Source organism: Leptodactylus fuscus, chromosome 6 (genome assembly GCF_031893055.1).
Source record: "Leptodactylus fuscus isolate aLepFus1 chromosome 6, aLepFus1.hap2, whole genome shotgun sequence".
NCBI classification, from domain to species: Eukaryota; Metazoa; Chordata; class Amphibia; order Anura; family Leptodactylidae; genus Leptodactylus; species Leptodactylus fuscus.
In genome coordinates, this window is record NC_134270.1 from 177251761 (window position 1) to 177259583 (window position 7823).

General features: G+C 40.6%; 1 pseudogene; it reads right to left on the bottom strand.

Moving 5' to 3' along the window:
* Nucleotides 1-2188: 2188 nt before the first annotated feature.
* LOC142209871 (indolethylamine N-methyltransferase-like) lies at nt 2189-6688 on the bottom strand (annotated as a pseudogene).
* Nucleotides 6689-7823: the final 1135 nt, after the last annotated feature.

Here is a 7823-nt window from a genome sequence, read left to right on the forward strand (position 1 = left end):
AAATCTTCTTTCTTCCTGCTTTGTTGCGTCATTGGTGGGAGGGGTTAGATATGTAAAGCCAGCGGCGAGATGTCGTCGCTTCTATGCCGTTGGCCCTGTGTGCGCGCTCCCGATGCAGCTAGGCATCAGACGTACATCGAATAGTGAGACCAGTCAGTTCCCCAGCCTTCACAATGCCAATACAGACCCGGCATCTGCTGTAATAGAAATGCGGATGCCGGAGAGGGTTAAGCGCCAGCACAGGTGCCTATGACGTTGCTACACTCCTGCCCTGCATGAAGCCAGCAGTGGCAGGAGCGATGCTGCTATTCCGGTCCTCTGCCCCCCCCCCCTCCGGAATAGCAGCATCGCTCCTGCCGCTGCTGGCTTCATGCAGGGCAGGAGTGTAGCAACGTCATAGGCACCTGTGCTGGCGCTTAACCCTCCCCGGCATCCGCCTCTCTATTACAGCGGATGCCGGGTCTGTATTGGCGGCCCCTTCCCCCCAAAAGTGTAAACTACCCCCCCTCCAGGCTCGCTCCCATGCACTTAGCCCCTCCTCCCTCCCCCCTGAGAGCAGCAGATACATCACTTGACTTTTGTCCAGATAAGTCAGGGCTGTGTCAACAATGAATTGAATAAAGTGAGATATGGGACAAACAAAGCAGTTTTGCTGAAGCAGTGTATTTAGGAAAAGTCTTACATTCACATGTAAGACTCACATGTAAGACTTGATCAGCGGATGATTGGACAGATATAAAGACGTCCTCATCAATGTTTGGTGGAATCCTCTCTATTTCAAGACTTCAAGTTGTTTGGTGAGCAAAAGGATTATGAATGATAAAACCCGAACACAGATATTGTGTATCCAAGAGACTGAGATTCCAGGACTGAACCTTACTGACAAGCAGCAGGGATGATGTCAGAATTCACACTTGCCTTGCTTTTGCAGTATTGCTCCAGAAGTGTCACATGATTCTACAGTGACAGGTGGTCAAGGGAATTACCAATGGAAAAACTCCACTACAGTCTATGTCTTGGTGAAGTGAAACATAACATATGGACTTTGTTGTTATATCAATATCTTCATAATATGAACTTTAATGGACAATGTTATAATATCTGCACAACACGGAGGAAATCTAAAGGACTTTAAGTCAAGAACTACATTTGTGGTAATAAGCCTTCTATTATGATGGAAGAAGATGACCAGAAGACCAGACGATGAAAGAAGAGCCTTCATCAGGTGTAGGTTAGATAGTGGATCAAATTGTTTCCATCTTTGATCACAGTTTACCATAACATAACATAACATTTATTAATGTCAAAATGTATTGCAAATTGATGAAATTATTGTTACATGGACAATCAATGAAAATTAAGTTCCAGCAAAGAAGAAAGAAGATATAATCTAATTGTATGAATATTGTTGTATGGTATATCTTGAGAGTTCAAACAGATATTTCACTCTCAAAAGGGGGAAATGTTAAATATTATATATTTACAATATTCTCTAGCAGACATGGGGTTAACACTCTACTGACATCATATCTGTTGTATTTTGGGTACATGGGTGCGGTTAGAGTAAACCATAGTAGAAATCTCCTTAAATAGCTGTAACATGGAAGGTAACACCCACTCTCATGAACATAAATGAGTGACAGACACACACGTCGGGGTCGTCGTCGTCATCCATGAGGGGAATCCATGGGGAATCTATGGCAGGTCTGTCTGCCATCCCTCTCTGTCATCCTGGACAAGATGTCGTGAATATTCCAGATGACCAGACCAGATGACAAGCATGAACCAAGCTGTAACTACAAGATATCCAGATGATTTAACTTCTCTGAAGATGTAAGCTATTGACAATTGACTGATATTTGTGTTATTTTGGACATTTTCCCTGTTCCTGTGTTTTCCTTCAAGATATTAATAAACCTCTACACTGATTTATAACAAGCTGACTTCTTCCTATCGTGGATAAGGCCAAGTACGGATATTTAACAGTGGACACAAGTCTCACCGGCAAATACAAGATATTTAACAGTATACTTTTCATCTAAGTCTAGAACCACCAGTGTCAAATGGATGTTGAAACCTTGTATGGGAGATATATATTGGTTAATCCTCCTGATGTATACACACAATGGAAGGCTTAACTATATAATCTGACAAGAGTCTAATTCATACACTACATTACTACTTAGAGCTACTTCTTGTGAGCTACAATGAACATGATAGCCTTATAGTCAACAAGATCACTCTCAGATGTTCTCTTCTGAACCTTACACTCATCTATTATAAAGCCTTCTCCTTCTAGAGCTTTCTTGGAAAAAAGCTCATCATGGTTGAAAGTACGGAACTTGTCATTACCAACCGTGTAATATGTTATACCTAAACCCTCAATTAATATGAAGTGTCCTCCAGGTTTCAGCAATCTTGAGAACTTCCTGAGATATCTGATGTAGTCATCTTGGTCTTTGCAGATAACCTCCATTAGCAAAACACTGATGATACAATCGGCTGGAGGTAAGACTATCGGCTCGGTCATGTTTTCTTTCTCGATGTCACATTTCACAACATGTTGCATTGATGATCTCACTTTTACTTCTTTTTCTTCTAACTGGTGACTGTAAGAAATGGAGAAAGTGGAGAAAATGATTGTCCCATAGTCATCATCAATAGTGTAAGACAGAAGCTCAGTAGCTATCAACCAAAGCGAGTGTCCTAAGTGTCCAGCCCATACTGAGCCCTTCAAACAGAACCCATTGTTACAGATCGCAATATCATGAAGATACTAAAGGAGTTGTCACTTATCCATATCCATAAAGATGACATGTCACAAGGTGTGAAAGTAAAATTACATACATCATTCAAATTTGTTCAGCTATTCCAAAGATATAAGCCATTTTATTGTTGATGTGAATTAGTGTAAACAAGTGGGTGACAGCAGTGATCTGTGTATTGTATTTTACGCAGGTTATAGCCCACTCCATTGTAGACCCTACTAAAAGGGCTTACTGTATATCTTTGGAATAGCTGAACAGATTTGGATAAACAAAATCGTTAAATGGGTAGGTTGACAAGGTTTATAAGATTATATAGGACACTGATCTTTTCAGACATGATAACAGGTCCTCTTTAAAATATAATAAGACATCGATATCAGAAGAGTTGGGTCTGGCATCGATCAGCTTTCTTCTGCACATTGTACAGAGCCAGAAGTAGACCTCTCTGTTTTCACTGACAAGTTTTCCTTAATAGTTGGACAAATACTTCGCCTTTTCCCTTCTATATCTGCATGATGTTTTGCAGCATGGCCCCAATGAAAGGCTCCGGTACGTTTGTCCGTCCATCTTTTCAGCTCCATGATACATCTGTCTTTGACCTTCAGCACTATGATGTCATTGAAAAACTCACAGGCGGAATACAGATGATGTATTACAGATCCATTGCTGAGGTCAAGCAAGATGTCTCCTTTAATTTTACCTATAGAAAAAAAACAAATATTAAAACCTCCAATGTGTTAAACCATAATTTATGTTGTAGATAATATCAGATCTAGACATCTCCAGAAAATATTGGAATATTGCTTATTGCTTCCTATCATGGCGCCGCCTTGAGTGGCTGCCTCGACACAGAGCCACAAGCTGGGAGCAACCTTTATCTTCCTTTTTTCACTCTTTTTGTCTGTATCTTCAAGAATCCTCTAACCAAGCAAACTAGCACTATGAATTAGCAACTATAAATCGAATGGAAGACCCTGTGGAGTATATTGTTCCTTTTGTTTCTATTGTTAAGCATGGACAAGACTCAAGACCTGAATGAGCTGGAGTTTTCCTGTTTGCACATGTGCCTGTTACCATCCCACCATGCGGCATGGAGGAGAAACCTACATGGAAGTGTGGACTTCTTCTTTCAAGGAGATGATTTTTGGAGTCTATTGCTGATGTGTGAAGATGCTACAGCTGACTGGTATTTCTTTCTATTACTGTGGACATGTGGGACTCTTACAGCCTGGGAGCCCACCATCACCCACCTACCCCATGTGTTTATGGAAGCTTGGCAAGAGAGCAGCACCCTGTCTACCTGGATGGCTTCAGACCTCTCTGGGCAGTAGAACACAGTGGTAAGAAGAAAGGAGGAGGGCTATGATGAAGGACATTTGGGGAATTTTTTATGGTTAATGGACAATAGCGCTGATACAAGATACCAAACTATCAGCTGTGAGCAGGAGATCTCACCACCTACCAAAGGAACTGCCACATGTTATCATGATAGCTGCATATGTCCCCCACCTCTGCAAAAAAAATGTTTCTGCCTGTTATATCTACATGCTGTGACCCCCCTCCTCATGTCCTACAACTGCAGTAGGCTGTATTATTATTAACATCACTCCGCACAGAGAACTAAATGATCCTGCCGTGTGTCTGTGTTTCTTTCTTTTTAGTTTCTATGATTCCTAGTGTTTCTCTATCTGCCATGAGCTTCTATGTGTTTCTCTCTTGTTATATACTACTGTACCATCTATGAAACTGTATCACTGACATTTCCCCATTGTGGGACTATTAAAGGATTATCTTATCTTAAAATACCCCAAAAAAAGAAAAAAAGCAAAAATGATCCCTAAATGTTTTATAGGACAAGGTTTTGTGTCAGTAATCATAAAATAAGTCAAACTTTTCTCCACTTTGGACAGTCCTGACTTTTTAGAAGATTCCTGTTAGGGAATTGCCTGTTGAACAATTCTCCATTGGCTGCAGCTGAAACCTGAAAGGAAGGGAATACTTGCCTAAAATACCCTTAACGGTAGAAGGTGAAAGCCCCTTCTCTGGATAAGTGTTCAGAAAGCCGAAGCCAAACCAGACAAACAGGACCAAATCAGAATCCAAAGAGAAATCAGAAGCCGAAAAACAGAGATCAGTAATACAAAGCAAGAGCAAGGACTAACGCTGAGCAAGGACAGGGACAGATTAGCTAACAAACATGTGTGGGATGACTTGTTTTTCAGAAGTCCAGAACCCACCCCAGTCTTGATTGGAAGATACGTAGATAAAGTTGTAAAATTTACGTTTAAGGAAGCATGGACATTCCGAAATACGTCAGTTAGTACTTAGTAATGCTCTTTATACTCGTTTGAAACTTTGTTTCTTATTTTATGGCGGAATATATTAAAAGTTAAATTTTATCATTGAGATTCGGACTGCTGGAATTTTACAACTTCATCTACGTATCTTCATTGTTTCTTGGCCGACGGAACCTTCTATCCGTGCAGCCTTACCTCTTCAGCTGGGACGTGAGTGCACATTACTTGGTCTGTAAGTATAATGGCGCCTGCTTTGCTGCAGAGCGGTCACCTACAGCAACCGGGTCTCCGCTGTAACTCTTACAGCAGAGATGCTGGAGCTAATGCCTGCAATCTCTGATCGCAGCCATCAAAGACCCCCCCCCCAAAAAAAAAAAAAAAAAAGTTTAAAATTAGCCCTGGACTGGCCCCATACCTTTAGAGTTACAGGCCGGCTCCTGCACGGCGAGGTCACGACCGCTTGGAGCCTAATAAAGGCTCCCAGGCCTGTCATAGCAATATCACTATTGCAGCTGGTCTATGACCTGCCGCAATGGTAATATATAGTAATGTATAGAATACACTTGTATTGCTGTCTATGGGACTTGCATTCAAATGACTGCAGGTTCAAGTCCCATAGGGGGAGCTAATAAAATACTGAAAAAAAGCTTTAAAAAAATATAATAAAAAAATAAAATAAAAGTTATAAATCCCTCCTTTCCCTATAATACATATAAAAGTAGAAAATTACTGTGTCTGAAAGTGCCCGGTCTACTGAATATAGGGGATCTGCAGTGTTTCTGTTCTGTTGGGAAAGGGTTAATAGGAGCACTACAGATACGCTATATACAGCCAGGCTGAATTCCAAGTAGGGGGGAAAAAAACAGTCCTCAAGCTCAGGGAAGGGGCAGACAGACAACCAAAACACCCTCTCCCCTTCCCCAGCACCTACTGCACCCAAAAACTCCAACCATTATAATTTTCCAGTAGCTGCTGCATTTCCCCCCTCGGCTTATACTCAAGTCAATAAGTTTATCCAGTTTTTTTGTGGTAAAATTAGGGGCCTCGGCTTATATTCGGGTCGGCTTATACTCGAGTATATACATTATTTATTCTGTATGGTGAAGGCTGTGAAAAAAATGCAATGTACAAATTAATATTTTTTTAGTCTCCTCATCTCCCTTAATTATAGTAATAAAAAAATGTAATCAAAAAGTTTCACATTCCAAAGAATGGTTTTATTAAAAGCAAAAACAAACAAAAAAACTTAGACATCAGAATACATTGTCTCCAGTCAAATCGCTTACTTTTTTTTTTTTTTAAATCACCTTTAATTTGGTAAATCATAATAAAAACCAACATCACTATGGTATTAAGTTACAAACTCCCCAACATACCTAGAGGTTTACAATAAATGGACCCTAGACAGTCCAGATACAGACCTGCTGCAAAAGCTTCTGTAAGGCATTTAATGGGAAATATAAGATAAGATAAGATAATCCTTTAATAGTCCCACCTTGGGGAAATTTCAGAGAACAAGTCCTTTCCAAAGACCATTCCATGTTTCTCTGAAAAATAATGGTCCAGAAATTTTCTGGAATCATGGCCGTGTATATGATAGCGCTTATAGGTACAGGGATCCATCGTGTAGTCTTGTGGTACAGATGATGGGATTCCTTCTGGATCGGTGCACAAGGTCTGTATATAAGTACTTTGTATCTATGTACATTAGTCATATCACGTGTTATTATATTCATGAGCCAGTCATATGGAAGAGAAATGATCTTTACTCAAGCAAATCTGCATTTTTTATTTGTTAAACCCGTTCTATACAGTATCTATCTGTCATGAGTGTGGAACAATTTGTGCTCATTGACAGATATAGACATCATGGAGGTTGTGTGGACAATGACCAGCAGTTATACATGGACAGACTTTTGCTGCAATTGCCCCAATCGGAGTTAACTTGGATTTGGAAAGTGTAATGTGTCACTAAAATTTTCAACAACTTTTGAATTTTTGGCAGCATTTGTGACTTAAAGCTTTTAATGGACACTGCCTCATGTAAATGTGCCTGAGGAAGAAGCCAAGAGCTTTGAAAGCTTGTACTATGTCATCATTATTAGCCATTAAAAAAGGTATCAACTACCGGAGACTTCCAATTTTTTTGTGGCCATAACTGTGAGACAGAGACACTTTAACTTACGCAAATTAGGCTATTTTTTATGGTTTTCAAGATTTTACAGGAAGGGCGTACAAGTAATAGAGCACTTCATTACCACCATAGTCTGGGCATCCCTCTCTCCACAGCCTGGGTCTAGCCTAACAGCTGGAGACTACTACCCCCACGACGAAGCTCCTCAAGTTCATTGTTCTTAGTTCTATGAGAAAAGATCATCTTGGTTAAATTTGCACCACTGTCTCCGAAGTTGCTCCTGCTCTTACCATCAGGGCTTTTCCAAAGAACACTACATGGCTCTGGGTGAGAGAGGACTCCTCTCCAACTGGAAGTGCCACGGGGGAACAACTAACACAAGGTAGCATGGAGGCCTTCCTCGTCCTTTTTGTCCAAACTAGAAGGTGGGTGTGAGGAGTTCAGTTGAGTGCACTTGGCCTTCCCTGTGAAATCACCACTGGTACCCTCCATGTGGGTTGAGGAGATACGATCTTAAATATTGCTTGATTGTCTAATGAGTAAATCTTTACTGAAACATTTGAGAACTTATGAACTTCCTGATCTTAGATCGTCTGAAAAAAGAAGGTCCTGGGTTTGAGACAC